This window comes from Theobroma cacao, chromosome 2 (genome assembly GCF_053813885.1).
Source record: "Theobroma cacao isolate CCN51 chromosome 2, ASM5381388v1, whole genome shotgun sequence".
NCBI lineage: Eukaryota > Viridiplantae > Streptophyta > Magnoliopsida > Malvales > Malvaceae > Theobroma > Theobroma cacao.
This window is the reverse complement of record NC_142640.1, coordinates 33125915-33146898: the sequence shown is the minus strand read 5'-3', so window position 1 is coordinate 33146898 and position 20984 is coordinate 33125915.

Below are 20984 nucleotides of genomic sequence, written 5' to 3'. Positions count from 1 at the left end.
AACCTCCAAAACTCTTCTCGGAAGTACTACTCATCCCAGACCTGTTAAATCTCGGAGGTCTCTGCTGTAACTGTGAAAGTGGGGGTCGAGGAGATATCACCGGAACAGAAACAGTACTCTCAGAAGCAGATGTGTCCTTACCTCTTTTGGGCAGTTGACTAGAGGATACATTCGGGTTTCTCCTCTTTGCAAACTCAGCTCGCATTCTCCGATTTTCATTCGTGAGTTTTTCGGCCCTTAAAGCCATCTGTACAACTTCTTTATAAGGCTCCCGGCCTGTCACAGTCATCCTCTCTCTGATCTCGTTATGGAGCCCTTCTTCAAAATAACTAGCTTGATCTTGCTCAGACTTCACTAGGTCTGGCACATATAACATAAGCTCATTAAAACGAGCCTCGTACTCTTCTATGGTCAAATTCCCTTGTTGTAAACTTAGGAATTCTCTCTTCTTCTCTTTTTGATGAAAGTAGGTGTAGTATTGACCGTCGAATTCTTGTAGGAAGTCTATCTAAGTCAACGAAGTAATGGAACGTGATTTTAGCGAGCTCCACCATGTACGAGCCCTCTTCTCTAGTAATCTTGTGGCCACCATTAATTTCATATCATCATCCAATTTCATATCCACAAATGTCTCCGTTACTTGAGTAATCCAATCTTTAGCTGCGGTTGCATCCAAATCACCAACAAAAGAAGTGCAACCCAACTGCCTAGCTTCCTTAAGCTTTTTGGAAATGGAGACATCTGGCATTGGTGGTGGAACAAGAGGTGGTGGTGGTGGCACTGGAGATACTGCTGGGGGAACAGTATGAGGGACTCGACCAGCTTGAGCTTGGCCCATAATGACATTAAGAAAAGCTGCTAATGCTTGGACTGCCTCAAGAGACATGGCATGAACACCAGGAGTAGCAGTAGGTGGTGGAGGAGGTGGAGGAATCTCAGTAGACTCAACAGCCGCTGCTGCTCGAAAAGTAGGTGCAGCAGACTCCCTTTCCACTGGATCTGGCTGACTAAGTCTAGCACGGCCTCTTCCCCTCCCTACTGACCAATAGAGAGGTGGACGCCCACGTCGAGGAGGCGTGGTACTCTACAATAAGAAATGGAATAGACTTAGATGACTTTAAATTCTATATGCAACTAACTCGATATAACCTAACTTAACTTGACTTACTTAACTTAACTTAACTTGGGCCACGCAGTGTCAGTGTGGATTTCTTAAAACAACTTTAAGATCAAAAACTTTGAAATCCAAAGCTTTAAAATCAAAATCTTTGATCTTTAAACCATGCTCTGATACCAATCTAATTGTCACGACCCGGAACTCTCATCGAGCCAGTGACAACCGCCGCGACGTCCCGATAAGCACTCATTACCCCGAATGCCGATCGAAACCCCGCAAGGCTTAGCATCAACTTTCGCATCTCCCCGGTGAGCGACAATTATTAAATCTCGCATTTCAAGAAATCATAAGTTGGTTCCAACTCAAAACAATAAGATATTATTTTCTAGCTCACAGGGGCATTTTCGTTTTTTGTTTTTTTTTTTTTAATTTTGAAATCCGAAAAATGTAATATGTAAGTGGAAACACATATTTCATGATTTAAATTAAATTTTAAAGTCTACAATATTCGTTTAAAGTAAAATTATAGCTATTTGAATATAATAAAAATATTAAATAAAATATTCTATTTTCTTAAAACACAATATTTTCAAAGTCTTCCTAAAATAACTTTTGTAGCGTAAAAGTAAAATAAATTTATTCATATAGTAATAAAGATAATTAAAGTATGAAATTTCGTTTACAGCGACACGTGGGCCCCTAACTAACCAAGAAAGTGTAGAGCTACGAACCTTTACTTCCTATGATGCAACTTCGAGATTAATTGTCATCTTAATCAACTATCAACAAACTGTCCTGAGCCTGAAAAATGGATAGGAAGAGGGGTGAGATTAAATAATCTCAGTGAGTAAACAATTACCATCAAAAGCCGAGTAGATGGAGATAATATAAAAACGTTATATCTCAATAATGTTCATAACACAAATTTCGTTTCAATCTATACCAAACAATTTATTTTCATCAAAATTTCCCGGCTTATGAATTTCTTAAACTTGGCCCCTACCATAATTATTCTCGCGGGTACATTCGTCAAGGTATCCCACTGAGACCGCCAAGGCTGTTCAATGACCCATACCCATAAACATGTTTCCACATTTGACACACAGCCGTTCCTTGGCGTTGGCTGAGTCTCACTCTCACGTGGTGGCCCGAACGTGAGGTGCACTCAAATCATACCTCGGGAGATACTTCACCCAACATCTCCCCCCGGAGGTAAGTATATAATTGAGTTACCGTGCCCCTCTCATAGGCAGTCCACGGAAACCCCCACCACTGCAGTGACCGTTTAATATACCACCAGACCCATAAAATTTCCAGTAGCTTAATATGGCGAATAAAATTTAATCCAATCTACCGAGACCAATCCAAAATTGTTCATATATTTCATGCCAACCCCAAAAATTTAGCCATCATGCTACCATAGTGTCATAAGCCACAATTTCAATAACATATAAGATCATAAATTTCAACACAGTCTCCATATACTCAATTTTCCCAAAACAATATTAGTTTTCAAAACCAGTATAAATGTCATTTTTATTAAAAAAACATTTTAATTGGAAAACATAATATTTTATAATTTAAACTCATCATTCAATAAAAGCATCAAACAAGTATAATTACTCTAGATATTTAAGACGATAAATTGTCCACTCACAGTTCTAGGAGTCGATGTACTCCTAATCCCAGTCTTCAAGCACAATTTCTGTACTTTTACCAGTGTAATTTGCTCACCACCTATCCACAATGTACAATACATAATTCGCCACATCAATGCTTGACCATTATAAAATCAATTCAGGCTCGGTATATATGCATGATATGACATGCAACTTATCCGACTACCGTTTAAATGCAGTGCTAACCTAATTCGGCCTATTACCCGATTAAATTACTAACGCGTCCAATTTAATCTCAAATTAATTTTTTTCAGTTTCTATACCTCAATTGCACCCAAATTGACTTAATGTCCCTCAGTGTGGTGCAAATTATCAGTCCCGATAGCAAATTACGAAAATACCCCTAATGGGTAAAAATTCGTATTTTTGCTCCGAAAATTCTCATTATTTTTCTAGACTCATAATTCATCATTATTCATCATAATTCCTCAAATAAACATCAAGATCATCAGCCAATATTCTCCTAGAAAATTCAGCCAATAATGGTAATGGAGGAAAATAAATTCTTTTCTTGTTGTTTTGTTCCTAAATATGCTAAACTAACTTAAAACACTAACATAACTTAAAATCAAATTAATCTAACAAGTTTCTCTCTCCTAACCCATTTTTCCAGAATTGAATTCATCCTCAAATCACATGATTCAACCATGGAAAATGATGGGAAATGCATGGGAAAGGTAAAGCACAAGTCAAAATCAAGAAATTTTACCTTTGGTCACTTGTTTCCTTGAATTTTCACCAATTTTTCCTTGAATTTCTCCCCCTAGGTTTTTGTTTTTCTTTTCCCCTTTGTTTTCTTGCTATGGCCGGCTATAATGAAGAGAAAATGGTGGTGTGGGCTGATTTTTATAGTTAAATAATATAATAATCTAAACTTGCCACATGTCACTACATTATTGGTCCATTTTTTTAAATTCTTATCTTTTAAGCTTTAAATCTCCACCACACATTATTCCTTAAAATATCCATAACTTAGATAAAATTCTCAAACTTATCCAAAGTCTTGGTGAAGTAATTTTTGAAATTTACACTTTTGCCCCCGTAAAAATCAAAAATTACATTTTTGCCCCAAAAACTGAAAAATTGCCCATGGACATATTTTTTATCCCTTATACTCATATCATTCTCCAATTTGTCAAATGTGATCTAAATTCTCTCAAAATCTCAAATTTTGTCCGCAAGTGGAAAAATTACAATTTTACCCCTATATAGTGAAAATTTCAATTTGACTCCGAATTGATCATCGAACTCCTAATTACCATTTTGAGTCATCCCTGAACTGTGAAACTCTTAATTTCACCTTAAAATTCCTATTTGAACTAGTTCGAGGCTTAATCGACTTAATGATACCATTAGGGGCAATATCGTCTTTTAACGATTTCTCGAACTTCCTAAATATACAAACATTCTATCGAGCATGTGAATGATATTATAATTATTTTACAAAGAAGGGTTTGACAGAGGTAGCACGGAACCATTCTGGAGATTTAAAGCCAAGAACAAAGCAAGGAAACAAGAGAATTTGAGAGAGAATTGAGATTGCAAACCTTCAACACTTAGCTTCTTTCTCTACTCCTGAGTTTTTCCTATTTTATTTGACTTGGATTCATGGCTAAATTTATTTGGATGTTGTTTTTGTTAGATATTATAAACTAATCTTTTTTTTCTAGGATTATGGTGGATTTCAACATACAGTTTGAATATTAGTTTCTCATTTATTTATCATGAATGAATGTAGTTTTGTTTATTTAAATATGTTCTTAATGCTTTTGATTGTCTGGCTAACAATTAACTGATTTGTGAACCTAATTGAGACTCGACAAAGAGATTTTAAATTAGACTAAGGTTTGAATAGTGTATGTTCACGTCGTTTAAGTGATCTGATTCACGATTTGGGTAGACATACGCCAATTGCCATACATAAACACATTATGACACTTGCTTAATGAACTTAATTTAATTTATTCCTATAGACATATAGTGAACTAATTAAGTTAGATATTTGCACAAGCAACTCGACGGAGACTTGTCAATAGCTTTGGATTCTAGGTTAATAAAACCACCCAAAAAAGATAAATAACAAGAAAAGCTAGTATCAGATGAAATCTTGAATAAACCCATAATCTTAGGTCTTTAATATACTGTTTTGCTCAACTTATTTAGTTTATTAGTTTATTTAGTGTTGATTTTTAATTGTTTTTAATTAGTTTTTCTTCAATTTTTGGATTACTTAAATAAGATTAATTTGTTTTATAATTTTAGTACTTACAGAAACTTTAGAAACAAATCTCCATGGAAACGATACTTTCCTTCATCACCATATTACTTGTTCGATACATATACTTGCATGTGCAAAATCGACAACAATGAATTAAAACTAAATTCAATCAAAAACTAAACTAATTACCAAAACTAAAAATTCACTAGAGAAAGGCAATAAATTAAAACCTAGGATTATGGGTTCATTCAACACTTCATCTAACATCTGTTTCCCTCAATATTTACATTTATGGATAGTTTTGCTAACCTAGAATCTAAATTTATGCACAAGTCTCCATCAAGATGCTTGCACAAATACCTAACTTAATTGGGTCACTATATGTCTATAGTAATTAATTAAATAAAGTTCATTAAGCCAGTGCTCTAAATTGGCTATATATGGCATTTAGGCGCATGTCTACTCTAATTGCAAATCAAATCACTTAAATGACGTGAACATATACTTTCAAACTTTAGTCTAATGTAAAATTACTTTATCGACTCTCACTCAAATTAACAAATCATTCAATCGTTAGCTAGACAAACAAAAATATTATTAACAAATTTGACTAAACAAAATCACACCCATTCACAATAAATAAAAGAGAAACAAATATTCAAACTACATGTTGAAATCCACCACAATCCTAGAAAAATAGCTTAGCTCATAATCTCTTAAAACCATTATCCAAAGCAAATTAGCAATCCAAGTCAAAGAAAATATGAGAAACACAAAAGTTAAAAGAGAAACTAATAGTTAAACTTTTCGATCTCAATTCTCTCTCAAATTCTCTTGCTTTCTTGCTTTGTTATTGGCTTTTTTCTCTAGAATAGTTACTTGCAATCCATCTCTTGAAACCTCTAAAAAAGGCTCTTTAAATATGCTCCAAAATCCCTAATTTTTGAAATCTCGTCACAAGTTTATTTTTGGAATCTCGTTTAGTGCCACGACCCTACCTTCCTTAACGTCACGACACCGCGCTCACGGACTCTAATACGGTGTCAACTTCCTTGTGGCGACATAACACCACGTTCCTTAACGCCACAACCTTCCACTCTCGAGTCCACCTATAGATTGTTTCACATCCATTAGCACCGCGACCTCAATTTTCCAACATCGTGGCACTTTACTCTTAAGTCTTACTATGGGACACTAATGCATCTTGACGCAATAACCTTGAGTAACTCAAGGCCGCAGCCTTCACTTCCTCATGCTGCCTTGTGCAAAACTACATCACTCCAACCTCTTCCAATGTGATTTTTACATTGATCTAATCCAAATTGGGCAAAATGGTAAATATAAAAGTTGTATCCCTATCTCTTACCTTTCCATTGGCTTAAGAATCATGTCAATTAGATCTTTTTATCTTAACTTATCCTTGAAATACTGCAGCATGTAATGAAGTCATTACCATACTTGCATGATTTTTCATCAAATAAGCCTTTCGCATAAGATTTCCTACAAAAACAACAAAAGAAATCAACAATAACCAAACTTAAAGCAATTTAAAGAAAAATAGCATAAAATAAAACTAAAATAACTTAAATTAAACTAGACAACATGTAATCCAACTTAACTAAGAAAAACACCTAAAATACTAAAATCTGAATCTAAAATCTCAAAGACCTAGTGACTTAAGTCCCCAAAATGTGTCAAAATAACTCTATATAATAGCGTTGTTAGTTTTTTATAGAGTTCATGATTTTGAGTAGACTATGTTTAGATATTATTGGGTTCTTACAAAAGTTGAAAATTTTGATTTGGGTGACTTGATTTTAGATTCAATTGTGGCTTAGATTTTAGGTTGATTACTTGTGTTGATTATTAAAATTTTAAAAGATATTATTCTTGCAATTTGTTTGAAGGATTGAGAGTTGGTGAAATTAATAATTATGATTATTTGATTTTGAGATTTAAGGTCTTAAATAGTTGCTGCAAATTTTTGCTTTGTTTGGGTTTTTCTTTGCTTTGGTTGTTTCTTGAGATTTATTGTAGAAAAATTGATAATGGCACCAAAGAGAGCATAAGTTAGTTCGAGTAGCTCATTGTCTCTATGGATGTTGCCAAAAGACATAATAATTCCTTCGTCAACAAATTCCCAATTCAAGAAAAGGGATTTGATAATGGTCTACTACGCTACCTTGGGATATAAGCCTATATTGAAGAAAAGCACTAGTAAAAATTCTGTGCCTAACCGAAGGCTGTCGTCATTCTATTGGCAATAGAATTTTACGCTATTGTTTTTTAACATAATGATGGTGTTGTTTTTATACCAGGTAAATAGATACCCTTTCATAGCCAAGCCATCAACACTTTTTACAAGGCTCCTGATATTAAGAACAATGGTTATGGGCAAAATCTATGCGATCATCAAGATTTAAATAAAATTGTCTCCCTACATTATGAAGAGGGTGCATAATGGAAGTTGTCGAAGGGTGAGCTAGTATCCTTCAAAGCTAGTGCGATGAAGAGGGATATAAAGGTGTGGCTATACTTTATAGCAACCAAGATGTTTCCATCCACACACATTAGCAATGTTACACGAGAGAAAGCAATCCTTATTTATGCCATTGTTACGGGAAAATCCATCAACATTAGCTAAGTGATCTTCAACGCCATACTACCAATAGCTCGTTCAAAATAAGATGGTCTATGGTTCCATTCTTTAATAACCTCTTTATGTGGAAAAGTTGGTGTCCACTCAAAAAAAAGTGAAAAGTTGTATCCAAAAGCTCCCATTGATGTGGGACTTATTCAGAGATATTATGATCCCTCTGCTACTAGTGGTAGTTCTTCCTTTGCACCTAGACCTAGAGCCACTCAGCCTCGAGCTCAGAATTTGACATTGCCTCAAAGAATGGAAGGTCTTAAGCTCCAATATACATAGCAAATGTCATATCAAATGGAGTGCAATCAAGCCATTAAGCAGATATTCTGAGGCTATGCCAACTACATGGGGATGGATATGAGCAACTTTTCTACTTTACCAAATCCTCCAAGCATAGGCAACAATGAAAAAGATGAGGAAAAGTAGAGTCTCTCCACAAACCAAGGGAGTATTCTTTTACCATTTTTTTATCTATTTCTAACATTGAGGATAACGTTGAAATTAAGTTTGGGGGAAGTTTGAATTTTTTTTCCTAAACTATGGCCTATTTCTTTTTAGTATGATTTTATCTATTTGTATTTACGTTTTTAGGCTTTAAGTTTATCATTTACTTTTCTTTATGTTTTGTTTTAAGAATTTTAAGCTAGAGTTGATTATGCCAATTTTCTAATAATTTTCCTATCCAATGATGAAAATGTAGTTATCTTGTTATCTTTAGCTTTTGGTAAAGATGGAAATTGTTTGGTTTGTGCTAAATTCTTATGCTAAGTATCATTGTTAGAATGAGATTTCTAATAAATTGAGCACATTGTCTTTCGCTTAGAATTGTTGTGCATATTTAAAAATGGTTTATTTTGATGTCAATTTGGTTATGTCATGAATTCTAGAATTTGTTTGATTCACTATCAAGGCGAAATCTTAGGTAATACTTAGTTAAGGAAATGAATTAGGTCATCATTGGACCATTTGAGCCTTTTGAGCCTACCTTTATATTTTTTTATCCCTAACATACCCCCTTTGAGCCTAATATTATCTTTTCTTTGTTAAACATTTATTTTAATTTGTCATGACCCGGAACTCCCATCGAGCCCATGACAACCGCCGCGAAGCCTCGACAGACATTCTTCCCCCAAATGCCTTTTGAGACCTCGCAAGGCTTTTGTACCAATTTTTCCATTCCTCTCTCTTTCTTTTTTTTTTTTTTGAATAATAAAATAAAAAAAATATTAATTAAAATAATCTATTTTAATGTAAAACAATATATATATATATATGTATATTTTTGAAACATCAAAAATTATTTTTCTGCACATAAAAACAAAATAAATTTATACATACTGTAATATAGAAAACTGAAGTATGCAATTTAAATTATAATGACACGTGGGCCCTCAAATAACTAAGAATGTTTAAGTCTATAACCTTACTTTCTAGGATGCAACTCTGAAATTTACTTCTCAATGCAATTGACAGTTTACTGCCTATTCTGAGCCTGAAAAATGTATAGGAAGAAGGGGTGAGATTATAAAATCTCAGTGAGTAAACAGACATCATCAAAATAATCTAAAACCGAGTAATAAGAGACAATTAAAATAATTCATCCCAACCCATATAAATAATTGGATTTCATCCAATTACTCAACATGGCTTATGTACTTTTCAAAAACTTGGCCCTTGCCAAAAATCCATTCTCGGGGATACCCCGCGAAGGCATCTTACCGAAACCGCCAAGGCTATTTATTGTCACACACACAAACACATTTCACCTCTGACAACACAGGCGTTCCTCGGCGTTGGCTGAGTCCCAATTTCATGTGGTGGCCAGCGTGAACTGTACTCAAATCCTACCTCGGGAGTTATCCTACGCGCCTCTCCAATCGAGGTAAGCTCAATAATTGGGAACCGTGCCCCTCTAATTAGGTTGGCCCATGGAACCCTTGTCACTACAGTGCCCACTTTATAATCCACCAACCAATAAAATCACAATAGTATGACATGGCTCACTTAAAATATTCAAGGCAAATGAAAGCAGTTCGCATATTCTTTAAATCATAAAAATAACCAGTCACACCCACATTTATCATAAGCCATTTAATGTAAAATCATGGATAAACAACACAATCATAGTATAGGTCTCCAATTACTCTATTTTTGAAATCATTATTAAATTTTCAAAAATTTTATAAAATTATTTTATAAAATCCCATTTTCCCATAAAACACAATAATTTTCCAATTAAACCATTTTTTCATAAAATCACACAATTAAATAAATCTACTCTAGATAATTAAGACGAAAGTAAGTTTACTCACTGTACTAGGAGTAGATATACTCCTATTCTCAGTCCTCGGGTGTAGTCTTTTACCTGTATCAGATAGTTCACCACCTATCCACAATACATGACACAAAAAATTTAATAATATATGTCAAATCAATATATATTATTTAAGGCTCTTATCCATGCGTATGCACTAAATAGGGTGTGAAATGTTTGGACAATCGCTTAATCACAGTGTCCGACCTAACTCGCCTATACACGGTGTAAATTTCTAAAATCTCCAATGCAACTCCAATTCCATCCATTTCAATTTCAATTATCCAATTATATCCACAATACCTCAATGACTATGAATGTGGTCCAATTTATCAATTCGGACCACAAATTACGCTTTTACCCCTAGTGGGTAAAAATTTCAATTTTTTTTGCACAAAAAATTCCCATTTAATTTCCAACCTCATAATTCATCATTTTTCCATCTAATTCCCTTAAAATAAAGTCAACCTCATCCTCACACACCATTGGCTAGATTCGGCCTAGAGAAATTCATGGAGAAAATGAATATTTTTCTTGTTGTTTCACTCATAAACATGCTAAACTAACACTAAACACTAACATAGTTCAAAATCAAATTAATCTAACAACTTTCTCTCTCTAAACCCATATGATCATATTTGAATCCATCATCAAAACACATAATTTAACCATGAAAAATAAGGAGAAATGCATGGAAATGATAAATCTTAAGCTAAGCTTGAAAAATCATGCCTTTAAACACTTGATTCCTTGAAAAATCACATTTTTTCTTTGAATTTTCTCACTCTAGGGTTTGTTCTTATTTCTCTCTCTCTCCTGCTGGTTTTGGCTGACCCTCCCAATGAATAATTCTGGAATTTTCAAGCCTTTTAATAGGCTTAATAAAATATTATTATTTTATTTACCTTTTGAATATTTTATTATTTTATTTTTTCTAGCCATCTTTTTTACTTTCTTTTTCTACCACTCAATCCTCTTCACTTATCCATGTCTTCCATGAAATTTCTAGACTTTTCCAAAGTTTTGGTGGAGCAAATTTTTAAAAATTACACTTTTACCCCCGTAAAGTGAAAAATTACGTTTTTGCCCCAAAAATTGAAAAATTACCCATAGACATATTTTTCATCCCTTATACTCATACCATTCTCCAATTTATCAAATGTGATCTAAATTCTCTCAAAATCTCAAATTTTGTCTGCGAGTGAAAAAATTACGATTTTGCCCCTAGAGAGTGAAAATTTTGGTTTGACTCCAAATTGATCCTCGAACTCCGAATTACCATTTTGAGTCATCCCTGAACTGTGAAACTCTTAATTTCACCTTAAAATTCCTATTTGAACTAGTTTGATGCTTAATCGACTCAATGGTACCATTAGGGGCAATATCGTCTTTTAACGATTTCTCGAACTTCCTAAATATACAAATATTCTATCGAGCATGTGAATGACATTATAATTATTTTACAATGTAGGGTTTGACATAATTAGCCTAACCCATAAAATAAATTTCCAATTTTGCATCCTTCACTTCTAAGTACATTAATCATTTTAAGAAGTGTATTGAACTTGGTGTTGAATAAGGTACAAGGTGAAGTTGATGGAAAAGCTTAAAAATGCTTAGCATTCACCCCACTATCTATCATAGAAAGAAATAAGTTGAAGGGTCTAAAATTATGAAGAAAAAAAATAAAAGAATAAAGTGTTGAATAAAAGTAAAAGTTGACATAAAAAAAGAAGGGTGTTACTAGGAAGTTTGACTAAAGCTCTATATAGGTCTTAGAATGATTATGTGCTTAGGGTGATTTGAGCCTTAATATATCCTTTATCCTATCTTGACCCTAGCCATACATTACAAGCTTAATAAAGACATAATGATCCTTGACTTAGTATTAGTGGAGAGAGAGATGAAAATTAAACTTATGACATTCTCGTACTAATTCAAATTTTGCATTGGTATAAACTCATCCGGATTAAATGATGTCCTTTGTAAAAGATTGCACATAGAAAAATTCATCTCAAAATGAGCTTGCATATGAATTGAAACATGAATTTAAATGATATCTATGTTTTACCTCGAGTTCAGATTTGAAGATAACATATGAGGAAATTAGGGGAGATCATTGGCTTAGTGCAACTCATCTCTAGTTAGCTAATTGTTTTCTTTATTTAAGTGTTTTCATCATTTACATTTTTTTATTTTGTTTAAGTTTTCTTTTATGTTTTGCTTGAGGACTAGCAAAATCTTAAGTTTAGGAGTGTGATAACTCTATTTCATATAGTCATTTTGTCACATTTTTAGTATTGAATGGACTAAGTTCTTGAGATTTAATTTAGGAATTAGCTATTTTTATTTATTTATTTTATTTCGGTAACTCATGTTGGGTCAATTTAATTTAAAATGTTTTAAGTTATTTTATAATAATTTACCATAATTTTAGTTATTCTTTAAGTTAGTTTTTTGTTCTTGTAAGTGTGCACTTGAAAGGGCTTAAATTGATGAAGAAAAGTGCATAAAAGGCCCATGCTTCTTCTGTAAATGTTTCAGTATTTTGATTATATCTTTCATTCTAGAAGTAAAATTGATGTGATTCTTAAACCATTAGAAAATTGAGAGACAAAGTTACAACTTTCATGTTTACCACTCTTCCCATATCAGCTTGGAAGAAGGAGAAAATCGCATTACAAATTGAAGTAGTGCAACAGATAACATGTGGCAAGAAAAAATGTTGGGTGTGCAAGCATGGATCAATGGGCGCCACAATGCCATGAAGAAAAGGAGTCCATAGGTCAAGTCAAAGAGCTCAACGTTGAGGCCTTGAGGGTGTGGCTCCAAAACGACAACACGGTATCTCGAGTTTTACAATTTTCAGACTTCTATTTCGACGAGGATTCTAAGCACTATTAAAAATCTTGTTAATTCCAATGGAAAATTTCATAGGAAAAAGTCTAATTTTTGTGGAATTGACTATTTCCAACGAATTTTCGACAAAACATCTATTGGAAATTCCATCACCAAAGGGGTCATCAGAAAAGCTTGTTGTCGAAAATCCATTGGAAATTTCTAACAGAAAATTTCCATCAGAAAATTCCCTCTAAAAAAGCAATAATATTTTCAAATATTTTAATATCAATCCATTAGAAAAGACTAAAATTATCGACGAAAATTTCATTGAAAATATAGTTCCAACGAAAATCTATCAAAAATTACCAATGAAATTTTCCATCAGTAATATGTTGCCGATGGAATTCCATTAAAAATTACAAAAGGAATTTTTGTTGATAATTTAGTCTTTTTTGGTGGAATTCCCATTGGAAATTACCAACAAAATTTTTGTTGGTAATTTAATTGTTTTCAGCGAAATTTCATTGGAAATTACCAACAAAATTTTTGTTGCTAATTTAGTCGTTACCTACAAATTTCCTGTTGGAAATTACTAATGAAATTTTATTAGTCATCATAATTAATCTATGCAACTCACAATTAACATCCAATATTCATAACAAAAATATGCATTAAAATATGAAATTCAAAATCAAATTGATGCTTTTATAAATCATCATAAACACAAAATATTTAAACATAAAGTTAAATGTACATGAAATATCTAAACATAAAAAGTTCTCATGTTAGTTCTTATATTTCCATTTCTTTCATTATACTGTTAGCCACTACCAGAAAAGTATCTCTGAGTGTCAAACGGCTGGTTTTTGGAGTTTGTATCATAGCTAATCAAGGTTGTTTCTCCATTGGTGCAAATGCTGGAAAATACATGTACATCAAGACTATAAAAACATGATTGATTCACATATTTTATACTATTAAAAAAAGAGAAAGTAGGCAGACAATAATCCATCTCAGATAATTTTTGCATGTCATGCATAAATAAAATTCTCAAGCATTTTATATGACATGTTGTGAAAATTTATTACACTCTTGAACCATTACTAAAAGTTAAGGTTCTGCATGAATAAATTTATTGATGAGTTCAGTGCATATGTGAATTTCATGGATATTTTAAGCTTCAGTTTTGCAGTAATGACATCAATTGTCTATGACAACCTTGTAATGTATGGCTAAGCATTCTAATATTGCAAAAAATACAATGAAAGGATCTAAAATTACAGCATATTAAAGATATAATTTCACATAGTAAGTAGAAATATTTGTAAATCACATTGTGTAATTTATCAGCTAGATGGAAATGCATATTGATGAAAGGCCTCCTCATCAACATGATCAGTAATGTGCAGTCATAGGAAGAAATTAGCTTAAGCATCAAACTCTATATCAAACAATTGGCAAAGAGTTTAATGCATTTTCATCAGTTAAGAGTCACAGTAGTCCAAACCTTGATCTTGACAAGGCCAAAAACTTCTGCAAAAGAGTTTATCTCTAAAAGCTTAAAAAGTAGGAGAAGAGTAAAAATTTGCAAAGTGTGGTAATTTAATGAAAATATCAAGCTGACATTTAAAATTGAATTGAGAAAACCACAAAACCATAAACTACAAAAGCTTATAATTATTTAAGTTTAAAACAAATTTACCATTTGACTATTCAATGTTGGCATCATTATAGGAAGAGTTCACACTCAGCTTGGCTCAACTAAGTACAATGCTTCAACCAGTTCCTTTCAAACACTTGCTAAAAAGAATTAGAGCTGGCAAGTAGTTTTAGGGAAAAAAAGGAATTTATTTTTAATCAATTAAAATTTCAAAATCTAAAAACCTAATGCTTATCAACTATATATCAACATAGTGGGAACACAAATTCACATTTAACACATGAAAGATTCCCAAACACCTCTTTCGTATGATAATATCCTTAACATTCTAAGGAGCTCAAGGACCCAAATTAAACTTGTTTTTAAGTGGCGTAAAAACAAACATATTTACAAGCCTACCAGAGATAAGTTATGGGAAACCTCAAGCTTAGTTCATTTAGTTAGTTAAGAACTTTGGCTAAGCCTTAGTACCTTATTAACAAGCAAAGATACAAAATAGCTCAAAAAACTATTGAATATATTTTAAGTTGCTTTCTTCAACCAACATGGACACCTTTTTGACAAATTGAGACCAAGGGATCCATTTAGAGGTGGTAATTGCTAAAGATGTCAAAGAGTAGGGTACCTTATAATTTTGAGGTACCCAAACCCTAACCTTATTAAAAATCAACTACCCTAACCCTATTAACTACCCAAATAATTTTAAAATTACTACCCTAACCCTATTACATTTTTACTACCCTATAATTACCCTAACCCATTTAAAAACCCGATTAAATTAAAAAATTATTAAAATCTTCTTCTTGGGTAATCTAATAATTTTTTTATTTATATATATTAATGTCATCACATTAATAATTTAACTAAGTATATTTTTAATATTTTTGTCAACATTTAACAAAAGAAACTGTTGGTCAAGATGGTATAGACTTTGGTTGTCTTCCTTCCTTACCTGTGTTCGAATCCAATCAACATCAATTTTATTCCATTATTTAAAGAATAAAAAAACGGGTTTGGGGTGAGTACCCGCCAAACTCTGAATATAACATAATCGGGTTCGGGTAACGGGTACCCTAAGAGTGATACCTGAACCCTACCCGAATTCATTTATTGGATACCCTAACCCGGTTTAATCGGGTCGAATACCCGCGGGTGCCCTATAATAAGGTACCCGTTGACATCCCTAATAATTGGGCAAGTTGTTTCTGGTTAGGGTCAGGTTTTGATTGCTAGCTTTTAAAGTCAATTCAAGTTTGCTTGTAGATGGTAAGATATGTATTTTGATAACTCTTTTATATAGAGTTATCATATGGTTCTTTTGAAGCATGAATTTTGCTTAGTTTTTTTTTAGTTTTTGTGTAATCCTTAGGAAATTTCTATGCTTTTTAGTAGTAGTTTAGCTTATATAGTATCAAGATCCATTTATGAAATTTTAGTTTAATTTTTTTTGTCAACATAGCCTAATTTCTCAAATAAGTAAGAAATTGATTCCTTGGTATGCTGACTTTGTAAATTATTTGGTAAGCAACATTATTCCCCCAGATTTAAATTTTCATCAAAAAAAAAATTTTTGCATGATGTTAAATCTTATGTGTGGGATGAGCCTTTCTTGTTTAAGTAGTGTAATGATCAAATTCTTAGAAAATGTGTCCCAGAAGAAGAAGTTCAAAGCGGGCTTCATCATTGCCATTCTTCATATTATGGAAGACATTTTGGAGGAACAAGAACTGCTGTTAAAGTCCTCCAATCAGGTTTGTATTGGCCTACATTGTTTAAAGATGCTTACAAGTTTGTTTTGCATTGTGACAAATGCCAAAGAGTGGGTAATATCTTTAGGCGACAAGAAATTCCCCTCCAAAACATGTTTGAAGTAAAAATTTTTGACATGTGGGGTATTGACTTCATGGGTCTGTTTATATCTTCATTTAACAATAAATATATCTTGCTTGTTGTGGATTATGTCTCCAAATGGGTTGAAGCAGCAGCCTTTCCTCACAATGATTCTAAGGTGGTGATGAAGTTTATCAGGAGAAGCATTTTCACTTGATTTGGCACTCCAAGGGTAGTTATTAGTGATGAGAGGAGTCACTTTTGCAACAAATATGTCGATGCATTCCTTTCAAAATATGGAGTTAAACACAAGGTTGTAACTGCGTACCATCCTCAAACTAGTGGGCAAACAAAAGTGTCCAATAGAGAAATCAAAAGAATTTTGGAGAAAATAGTTTGTCCCTCAAGAAAGGACTAGGCAAGAAGATTGGATGATGCATTGTGGGCTTATCGAACTACTTACAAGACACCAATTGGCATGTCTCCATACAAGTTAATCTTTGGAAAAGTTTGTCATTTACCGGTGGAACTTGAGCATAAGGCTTATTGGGCAGTGAAGAAATTAAATTTGGACCTACAAGCAGCGGGTGAGAAAAGGTTGTTGCATTTGAATGAACTTGATGAGTTTCGCCTTCAAGCTTACGAGATTGCCAAATTGTATAAAGAGAAGACAAAACAATGGCATGATAGGAAGATAGTGGAACGAAGCTTTGAGCCCAGTCAATTAGTGTTGTTGTATAATTTTTGCTTGAAATTATTCTCGGGAAAACTAAAATCAAGGTGGTTAGGGCCTTTCATTGTTTCAAAAGTCTCTCCACATGGTGCTGTGGAAGTAATGGATAGCAAGACAAATGAAACATTCAAGGTTAATGGACAACGTTTGAAGCACTATTTCGGAGGGAACGTTGATCGTCAACGTTCATCAATCCACCTAGCCGACCCTCACTAAGCCTTCGAAAAGTCTGGCTGAAGACTTTAAAGCAAGCACTTCTTGGGAGGCAACCCAAGTTCCTCACTCCTAATTCTCTTGTTTTAAAGTTTAATCATTAGGTTATAGAATGCTTTACATTTTTATTCTCTCTTTCTTCCATTTTTGCTTTGATACTATCATTTTTAGTCTTATTTACTTATCATTTTCATACATAGCAGTAGAGTTTTAACTTTGTTCTTTATAAACTTTTTGACAGAAAGAAGGGGGGCAACACAGAAAGTTTCTCGCTACAGCAAATTTTTATTCTCACTGCAACGAATTTTAGACAACAAAAAATGGGCAAAATAGAAAGTTTCTTGCTATAGTGAACTCCAATTCTTGTTGTAATGAAGTTAGTGTAGAGAAGACCAAGAGACACAGAAAGTTTCTCGCTGCAACGAGAATCCAACCTTGATGTAGCTAGATAAAAGCTAAGAAAACAAAGTAAGAAACAGAAAGTTTTTCGCTGCAGCAAGAACTCTACCTCGCTACAGTGAGAACTTGTTTTGAGGCTACACTCCTTACCCGAGTTTTTCACTACAACGAGAATCCATTCTTGCTGCAATGAGATGTCGAGCCTTCCTCACTATAAATGTTGCATTTTTCCCCCTCTTCCATTCTCTCAAATTTTAAAACCTAACTCCACTCTCCTTCCAAAATCTTCTCCCACAAACTCCAATTTCTCTCACACCCATTCATAAAATCTTCACAAATCATCAAATAACTACCACCAAATTCAAGGTTTAAGGATTTTAATCAAGGGTTCTTCATAGAAAAAATCAAGGTTTGGGTAAGCTACTCTTTAGTTTTGCCTAAATTTTTAATTTTTAAGGAAGTGATTGTATTGGAAATTTTGGTGACTAACTTTTATTGGGCTTTGCTTATCTTTAAGAGTAGTGGCAAACTCTTTGAAATTTGATGAAGTTTATATGATGGATTTAGAGAATTTTGATAATTGTTGAATTGGGATATTGGTAATTTTTTGCATAGTGTATGGTATTTGAGAGTTATCTGCATTAGAAATATTTTAAGGCTGCTGGAAGGAAATTTTGAGAGAATTGTGGATTGTGGTTGATTGTGATAAAAATTTGGTGATTAGTGGGTATTAGGTAGTACTAGACTTGTATTAGGATTTGTAAATTGGATAATTTTGAGAAAACCATGGCCCCTAAAAGTGTTAGGATGGGTAATGTTGGGTTTGATAGAACTAAATTTGTGTCAGCTGAGGCTTTACACAGACACACTCAGTTCTTGCTACACAAATCTCCGATACTTGAAAAAGGGATTAATTTACCCCAAATCCGTTATCGCCATATCTCGAATATAATTGAGGAAAGAATATGGGTCACTTTTTATGCACAACCTGAACAGATAGTCATTCTTGTAGTTAGGGAGTTTTATGCCAATGTAGTAGAACATGAAAATGGAGTGGCATTTTGTAGAGGAAAGAGAGTACCATTTGACAGTTACACCATTAATAGGTTTTACAATACCCCGAATTTAGAAAATGATGGGTACACACAATACATTAATGGGGAGGTGGACTTAATGGAGGTAATTAGCTTGTTCGGCAACCTGGGAACCACATGGAGATTAGCTAGGGGGTTCCGGCAACGTTTAAGGCAAGCGCTCTCAAAAGTGAATATAAGGTTTGGCACCACTTTGTTTCAACCAAGATGTTACCAAACAAGCATACAAGTGATGTGACCAAAGACCGGGCTGTCTTAATATATTCCATCCTCTCAGGTAAGTCCATTAACATTAGTCAATTAATTTTCACTAACATTCTTCACACTACTAGTTCTACTAGGGATGGCTTATGGTACCTGTCACTCATCACCGTGTTGTGCAAACAAGCGAGTGTCCAATTGAGCCAAGACGAGGAAATCATGCAACCAAAAGCAAAGCTCCAGTAGACAGTGGGATTGTACAAAGGATGCAACTCCATGAATCTCAAGCTACTAGTGCAAGTTCATCTGCTCCGTCAAGACCTTCATCTCGTAGTAGACAAATTACATTGCCACAACGAATGAACTGCTTAGAGCGACGAATGGGTAACATGGTGCAGATGTTATGAGCTATTGCAAAGCACATGGGGATGGATATGGCAAATTTCCCACAACCAACAAAGGACACAACTGATGATAAGGACGGGGAGGAGGACAGCAAATCTTTTTGAAGGGGAGTGCTCTATCCTTAACTTTAATTAACATTGGGGACAATGTTACATTTAAGTTTGGAGGGGAGTTTAAAATTTTTTTAACTTTGCTTTTATATTTCTTGCTTTTAGGTGTTAGTGATAGTTTTTGCTTTTGAATTTCAAGTTAGGAAATTAGCTTATCTAATTTCTAAAAATGTTGGATTTAATGATTCATTGCACCAATAGTTTAGATTTACTTATCCAAGAAGAAAAATAGTTGCCTTTTATTCTTATGCTCTTAGTGAATATGAATATTGTGTAAGTATTTTGTTGAACTTTATTGCTAAGCATCATTGTAAATTGTGTTTTTCCACCTTATTATGCACATGTTTCTTGCTTTAACTAATTGTGATCACTTAGAGAGAGTTTATGCAAATGTGAATTTTTCAATAAAATCTTGAGTTTTAGAATTTGTTTTAGTTTCTCTCAAGGCGAAATCCTAGGCTACACTTAGTTAAGGAAATGACTTAGGCCATCTTTGGATCAATTGAGCTTTTCAAGCCTACCATATATAATTATATCCTTAGCCACCCTTGTTTAAGCGAAATTTTTTTTCCTTTCTTTCATTACACACTTAGTAAAAAGCCTTAACCTATAAATAAAATTTCCACTTTTAACATCCATCACTTCTAAGTGCATAGATTATTTTTAGGATATGTTTTGAGCTTAGAAATGGTGAAAAAGGTAGAGAAGTGGAATTGGAGTAAAAAAAATGGTATACAAATTCACCCCACTACTTGTCATAAAATGATATAAGTTTAAGGGTGTCAATTCAAAAAAAAAAAAGAGACTAAAATGAACAATCCAAAAACAGAATAAAGTGTTTGATGAATTTAGAGGATGATGAATTGAAGGAAAAAGGTGTGATTAGAAGAAGTGAAAAGCAAAGCTTATTAGAGATCCTAAAATAATCATGTGCTTAGGGTGATTTAAGCTACATTTTATCCTTTATCGTACCTTGACCCTAACCACTCATTACAAGCTATATAAAGTCTTAAGGATCCTTGATTGAGTGTTAGCCTACACTAGTGGAGAGAGAAACGAAAATCAAACTTATGAAACTCTTGACTAATTTAAATTCTTGCATAAGCTGAAATACCCCATACTTTGATATGGTGATAAATAAAATTGATCGAATGCATATTGAGGTCAATTAAAATGTTTAGAAGTGATAAAAGACGAAAGGAGTAGTTTAGGATAAAATGTTTCGCAAGTGAGAAAATAATAATAAAATAATAATAATTTTATCAGAGGAGAATTTGTGAGATAAAAGGCGATTTGGAAGTCAAGTGAGGCATAATAAGGTATTTTGGGTACCAAAGAGACAAGATAAAATTTTTAAAATAAAATAATATTTTATTAATAAAATATTATTAAAATATTAATATTTAGCCGGATGTCGAAGTCAATCAAGAAGAAAGATCATATGGTTGATCCAAGTGGGGGAGAAGATGACAAGCTCGACTCTATAAAAATATTTATCATGACATACATGTGATGGATAG